This window comes from Bombus bifarius, unplaced genomic scaffold (assembly GCF_011952205.1).
Source record: "Bombus bifarius isolate JDL3187 unplaced genomic scaffold, Bbif_JDL3187 scf7180000009395_frag, whole genome shotgun sequence".
NCBI classification, from domain to species: Eukaryota; Metazoa; Arthropoda; class Insecta; order Hymenoptera; family Apidae; genus Bombus; species Bombus bifarius.
In genome coordinates, this window is record NW_022885092.1 from 6,260 (window position 1) to 14,266 (window position 8,007).

The 8,007-nt window shown below is 37.2% G+C and overlaps 1 long non-coding RNA gene across 1 annotated transcript; it reads left to right on the forward strand.

Annotated features, from left to right (window-relative positions):
• The first annotated feature begins 469 nt into the window (after nt 1-469).
• On the forward strand, nt 470-1,010 carry LOC117215143. Its single transcript, XR_004489027.1, has 3 exons — nt 470-628; nt 712-808; nt 971-1,010. It is a non-coding gene; the product is annotated as an uncharacterized LOC117215143 (long non-coding RNA).
• Nucleotides 1,011-8,007: the final 6,997 nt, after the last annotated feature.

Sequence of the window (8,007 nt, forward strand, 5' to 3'; positions counted from 1 at the left end):
ATCAGAATTTTAATGAAACTGTCCCTTGGGAAGGAAGAACTGATACCCTGATATCACGGTTTGTACATCCTATATATACGACAAATTTTAGAACATTATATAACGAAGAACCAGATCGCCGTGGCCATGTGATGTGAATAAAAGGATTTGAATTTGATGATATTTTTATAATGTTAGATAACATAACTAAGTATCTTCACAGTAAGATAGGATGACATGGTTTACATGATCTTAATGTTGTTCACTTGAGTGATGATATTATAAGGAAAAGTGTAATATCACAGGTAGGATGATTCATAATTTAGAACTACTAACTCATGTATGTATTAAAAATTAAAGAAATATATTAAATTTTATAGGATATTTATGTTTAGTAACCAGTAATTCAGAGATTGGTATTCATGGTTACTATAACGAGGCTGTAGAAACGCACCCTTTCTTCTTTGCAAATGGTCCTGTATTTATGTCTAAGCCGAAACTGGAACCTCTGAATAATTTAGATTTATTCTTGTTATTTTCTAAAATACTTATCTACAGTATACCATAGGGAATGATACCGTATCGCACCCAATCAAGTGCCTTAAGAAACATCAACAGGATATCACAGTAATCCCTTATCGACTGATATGTAAGTAAAAGTTATGTGTCATTGTTATACACAGTTATGTGTTAGTGTTATACACAGTTATTTATCATTTTCTATTAATTCAGTTGTAGCCACTACAATATCTATGACACTGGTAGTAATTATAAGAACAATAATGATGTTCTATAAGAGGAAATGATGATTAGGAGCAAAAAGTTACAAGTAAGTCAAAGTATATGTTATTTGCCATTTGAAAAGAAAGTTACTAACTTAGAATTTTTTGATAAATAATAATTGTGCAAAATATATTGGATTTCAAATTTGTCAAAAATTGAAATTTAAGAAGCATTGTAATAATATAACATTAATATTTTGATTTTTCAGGAGATATCATGCGGTGGATGGATAATATGTAAAAAATATTAAGCAGTATATGAATTTTCATATTGCGTAGAGATAACAAAATGAATTTTAAAAAATGTCGACATGGTAATAAGAAATAGCATCATGACAAATAATATATAACGACAGTTTCATTTTTTATAAATAAAAATTTGTTGTTCCAGATTTTGAAATATAGTGAAACGTTTAATTAGTATCTTAATATCTTCAAATAATTATTATTTTAGAATCAATTGTAATTGTATCATACGTACTTTTGAATTCGTGCAAGAACATATGTAATTTTGAAGTAGTTATTATTAGGAAATTGTTAGACACGAATAGTATGCGAAATGTTAGTATGCAGTGTAATAATTATCAATCAAAACACAAGAATTAAATTCTTGAGGAAAAAATTTCCGGAATTTCTTATTTACACGATTATAAAGAAATCCATAATAAAAAGGAGCTGCTTTCTAATACTTCTCTTCCTTGTAATGCCTATGTTAATGATAACGAGGTTCGACTTTTTGTTTTTAGAGGGATACTGGAAAATTTGAAAGTACAGTACCATTGGGAAGAAAATCACGATATTGAAAACGATATTTGCAAGTAAATTTCCAAAAAATCTGTTTTCAAATTTTCGCTTTCTATTTCACATTAAAAGAAAGGGCTGCCTTCTTTCTCTGCAAGACAAAACAAACATTATGAATCTCGTATCAATGAATGATGTCAATAAGTTATTTTTCTTTTCAGATTGAACAATATTCCAGATTTATTCATAATTTCATACTACGCGAAGAATAGACTTTCATAGGTATACAAAGGAAATATTAAGTATAGGAAAACTCTTTTTCGTTGTAGGTGACATATGCTTCACGGTTGAACACATGTATTTTTGAACACATATAAATGAAAAAGTACTCTTATGGAGAAAAAGAATTGATACCTTCGATTGACATTAGATAATGTATATAAACTTATGAACAATCACTATCTGTTTGTATTTTAGGTGCACACGCAGATTTGTTGGAGTTCTTATAAAATGTACATCCTGTACGAACGTTTTATTCTTCCAAATTTTACGATACTATGTCTCATATAATAACTATATGGATTAAACGTAATATAAATGATCCGAAAATAGACTCGAACGACATTAATTGTCTTTCTATTTATATCAATATCGAAAATACCAGTAAAGCTGGAACAATAGTATGCAAGAATGGACTATTTATTATTTTAAACCAAATCATAGCATATTCAGAATGCACAGTATTATCATGAAATGTAAATGAATCAGTTGTAAACGAACGATTTTACTGTAAAATCGTTGCCTCCTTTTTTTCATCTGAAATATAGCAGCAATGAGTACATTCTTTTAATATATAATAAAACGAGATATCTTTATAAAGTTACATATGTCATCACTGGTAACTGTTATCTCGTATGACACAAAATATACCGTTAGTATGGAATGATATTTTTATGAAGATATACTTTAATGATAGATTTTATGAATGAAACGTTATATAAGAAAAATTATCTCTTGTTATTCTATGAAGTGTAGTAGCTAATGAAGATTAATTTTAAGAAGTATTAGAGCAAAAGAGAATTAAAAAATTAAAAAGATCTAAATAAGATTGTTCGTGTGGCTTAATTATCTCAATTCTGGTACACCACTTGTTACATTCTAACTAATTGGCGCTAAACAATAACTTGCAAATATTAAAGATATTAACACCTTAATATTAACACCTAAAGGTTTTCAGGAAATTTTATAATATTTGATTATTGTATATCTAGTCATTGATTGATAAAATTTCTTGTATAAGCATAGATCGAGGTTGACGTCATACGCAGATTGCATTACAGGTATCGTTTTAATTTATTTTATGGCTAGAATCATTTGAATATTATACGAATAATTATTTCCATTCGAACGATTAATAAATCACGTACCTATAAAAGATATATTATGAAAAAGACGTGACGAAACAAACAAATATTGGAAATTCCGTTGTCATTAGATCAATTATTTTTGCAATGATTTTTATTTCCATGTAATTACATATGAAATGGGTAATTCATTAACATCTCCTCGAATCGAATATAATTCGTTACACTTCACAACGATTCAAATAATGGACGGGAAATATATAATAATTTTCCTGTCCTTGCGTTAAAATAGTACTGTACAAATCAGATGATACAGGAAATACCCAAAAAACCCAATTACATCCACATTGCATGACAGCACACTTGCAATGGATTGTTGTGATTTCAATGTCACAGACAATGACACAACTAATCAGAAAACGTTCGAGGCTATAGACATTGAAATTACCGCGTGTTTAATACGTTTAAAGCATAAATCTAAATTTCACGCGATTATTTCTTTGTACATTGTGAAACTCTTAAATTATCTTAATCGAATAAATAATCCTAATGTAATAAAACATTTTGAAATAGACCTAGATATCTGAAACAGAAACTCGAAGGATAAGAAATCCTAAAAGGTACTAATCCTAAAATAACAAACTCCTAAATAATAAACAAGTGATAAAACCTGTTATAAATAATAAACCTTACCTGGAATAATCAAATCCTAACTAATCGAAAATAAAATAAGGCAAGCAATTCTTAATCTTTCAAGTAATTTTTCCGAAAACACAGAAAGATAGAGAAATTAAAAAGACGCAGCACAAATTGCAGCACAATGAAAGTTTCAGAGCGATGAATACGATCGTATTAAACTAAATAATTTTCAAAAGTGAAATTACACTGAAACGTATATCGATGATATTTGTCATTTCTACAATCTGTTTCGCTTGATCGTGCTTCTTTTCTGATGTAAATTCAATTTATAATACGAACTAAGTTTCCTTTATTATTATTAGTCCTGCGTCTTTTTAATTCGTCACTTCTTTTATTTCAGAACAATGACGGGCTCCAAGATGCTGTTCGGATGTTTGGCGTTAATTGCTTTTCTGCATCCATTAGTTCACGTTTGTACTTCGAGTAGTACAGCTCAAGGTTTGTACTTCGAGTTGTCTTTTTCCAAGCACTTCAAATTCCAATACGATCTGGTCACGTGGCCTTCGTACAATTTCGAAATTTTACCTGTTTGGTAATCGTCAATGAAAAAAGAAGTTATGCGTGACCTCAACACATTGAAACAATTTTTATGATTTTTTATTTGCCGGTTGGTCAGCAAGTTAATGGAAAAATTTCACTTAACTATTCGCGTTAATTTCTTCGGTTTAACTTTTGGGAAATGCTTCGTTAGCTTCGGGAATATTCCAACGATTCGTTTTACGTACAAAATAAGCATGATAAATATTACATCACGGTAATGTAATATCGGAATATATTAAAGGTGTAATTTTGTCCGATTAATTATAATTTATTAATAATGGATTGAAAATACAGATATTAGTTATACAGAGAAACGATGTTTGATTAACAGGAAAACTAAATGCAACGCTCGTATTTACAACAAATAACTTGACAACTATTTGGTAACTCTCTCTCTCTCTCTCTCACACACACACTAGCAACTCTAACACTCGACAACACTCGCAACTCAATTCTAACGACTCTATGCTTCGACGTCTCGATCAACTCTGATTCTCGCAACACGCACACTTTTCGATTCGCCTTGAATAGCGAAACCGTCCTTCTTCTAACGTTGTCTATTGTTTCCCTCATACCTATGTAGGAACTACCAACTACGTGCCTTTAGTCACGTAGGCACTCTTAAATGTAAACGAACCACAGAAACACGACGTACACGGTTTTTCTATTTTCAGCCGATCTCCAATCAAAGCTATTCTACGATATTACAATCGGCCTTTCCTGACAATCACCTCTGCCCTCAGATGTGCTCATCATCGCCGCTCGCACTTACATCACTATCGTCAGCATTCCACCATTTCATGTGATCGGCTGCCGTGGAAGTTGTACGTGGCCCTTCGTGCTCCCCCTCTCGCTGCACTATGTATCGGTCATTTCGCAGGACTTTTATCACCCGATACGGTCCAAGAAACTTCGGATGCAGTTTTAGCCCGGGACCCCTCTGCATCCTCTCGATTGCCACTAGATCTCCCGTCCTGTATGCTGTCGCCTTCTTGCGTCTCCTGTTATACGCCCGCTTGTTTCGGATTTGGATCTCCTCAATCCGTCTTTTTGCGTCCGCACGCAGCTGATCTCGTTCCTCTTGGAACACCGCGGCCTGTTCGTCCTCGATGCTACTGCTCCTCTTTCGCTCTTCCTCTATCTTCCTCTCCGTTCTTTGTTTACCCATTTCACTCTTGTCTGGGGCTTTGATCGTCGTGGCAGCATCGTGACATTTTCGTAGGCTCGGTTCGTACATGGAAGACGTTAACAACTTACCATCTACCGAGACTATGATCTCTTCTTTTTCGAAGGTCTTCACGTTCATCGTGTCCTCGACAATCCCATCGTCGTCCTCGTCATCCACATCCTCTGTATATCGAATCTTCGTATCGATATTATTGGAGGGATTCCGCACGTGCGACTTCCCTTGTCTTTTCGTTCGCCTTGCATTCACTCTCTTCGAGTCTATCCGAAAACTTGAAACAACCCTCACACCCGCAACGCTATCCTTCTCAGTAAATTCGCAAATATCATCAACAACATCCTGCTGCTGTTGTTTAGCCAGATTCTTCCTCCTCGTGATGTTCGCTAAGTCCTCCTGCTGGCCGCAAGAATCCGACGAGGACACCATCTCGTGGTCCACTTTACCAATCACCACGTGTCTTGCCACTATTCTCCGTTCCTCCGACACTTGCTGCACAGCTGCCCGATACTTCTTCAAAACTTCTGCTAACTCTTCTTTATTTTCTTCCAATTGCGACAGTAGCTCAGTTCGTTCGCGACTAGCTACATTAACACGATCTTCTGCTTCGGAACGTTGCCGCAGTACTTCCTGCAACGAAGCCTGCGTCTCATTCGGTTCTTGCTCCAGTGCCTGTTTCGCTTTAACTGCAACTGCTCTAGCGCATTCTGCATCTTCTAACTGGTTCTTCAGCTGTCGTAAAGCTGCTTTACCCGTCGAGTCACCTTTCGATCTCTCCGGCATCGTTTGAGCGTCTCTTAGCAATGCTTTGGTTCTCTTCAAATCTCTTTTTAGCCTATGTTGCATGTCCTTAACGTGTGACAAATCTATCTCACTCGCCTGTGTCTCTACATCTATCTTGAGGACTTCCGGACACTCATCGGGATTTTCGTCCTTTATTCTACTAATAAAAGATTCTCCCCCTTTTATACTTATTTCAACAGTGTCCAAAAAGTCTGCGCCAATAATAAGCGAATGTTGCATCACTGTGTCTGGAACTACGTGTATGGTTATACAGTACGACTCATTGTCTATAATAATGTTCGTCGAAAATTTCCCGAGCGTAAAATTCCTTCCGGAACCGACACCGCCAAATCCAACGATTTCCCGACTTAATCTGGACGCTCCGATTTTCACATGCTGATCTGCTCGCATTAGAGTCAGCTCACTACCGGTGTCTATCAACGCGCTCAATTCGAAATTTTCCATCTTAACATCCTTACCACGCCTTGTTTGTAACGACCGAAACACGCTGTAAACTTTTTTTGAGGGCTCACCCAAATTGTCGCAACTTGATGCGATGTGTCCGTACTCCTTACATTTGAAGCATTTAGGTCCTCTCGACTTGCTCGGACACTCCGCACACACGTGCTCCGCATCACCGCAATTGTAGCATCGCGCCTTCCTCGCATCTCCAGATCGACCGGGTTCCTTGTTCCTCTCGGTTTCGGACAGCTTCGCCATCGGCTTTACCCTGCTACTCTTCGGCTCCTCAAATTTCGTCCTCATCTCCATATCTCTTTTTATCGCTTCGTAGTGCCTGAAACGCTCTTTTAATTGCTCGATATTCCTGGCTCCGTATAGCACAGTCTTGTTCGCGACCTCGTCGGGAATGCCTTGAATAATGTAGTCTATCAAGGATTGCGTATCAACCCTTCCTTGTTTTGCAATCCCGCACATGTGATACATATATTGTTGCAGACTCTCATCTGCTTTCTTCTTTCTATGGGATAACTCGCCATGTATCTGTTGGTCGCTTACTACATTTTCAAACTCATTCCTCAACGCCCTTTTTAGCTTTGCCCAGAACTTCGCGCATCGCTCTTGTCGTACGAAGGCCTGAGCGGAGCCTGCGAGTAATTTCTTAGCATAGGCCACCATGTGGGCGTCTGACCAACTCCACACTTCTGCCATTTCCTCGAAGTCTTCCACCCACTGATTTACACTCAGCAGATCATCCCCGCTGAATTTCTCTAATGAGTCTTCCACGTCTTTAAGACTCAACATCGAACCGACGCATATACTTCTGCTGATACTCATCGCGGTCCTGATACACCGCTCGCGTGCCTCTCCTGTATTCTCGCGCGCCTTGTTTATCGTCCTCGCCTTCACTTTCGTCGGAGCTCTCTTCTTCCGACGATACATCGTCTCCTTCTAGGGCCGCCTGTAGCCGCGCGCGTAGTTCGGATTTTCTTCCCGTTACCTTCAACCCCAAGCTACCGAGACGCGCTCTCAGCTCTTTCGTCCTCAGCTTCTCGAGGTCTTCCTCTCCCTCTTGACTGCGTTCGGCTCTCTGCTTGCTTCTTAGATCTCGCTGGTTTGTTGGTTCTTCGCCACGCTTCGAATCCTTAGGAGTAGATCGACCAGGTTTGCACGCTCTGTTCAACCTGGCAACCAGCACTGATCTCGCACCGGATATAGGCAGATTCATCTGTGCGAGCTTACTCCTCAGCTCCTCCAGCGTCAAATCCTCTTCACCCGACAATCGTTCGTCTTCAACGTTTGCCATTTTATTCTATTCTTTTCTACTACCGCACAAATAGCTCCGTTAAATCGTATCGTTTCTCTGTCTTATTCAATCCCGGACGAGCCCCCACTTGTAATATCGGAATATATTAATAATGGATTGAAAATACAGATATTAGTTAGACAGAGAAACGATGTTTGATTAACAGGAAAA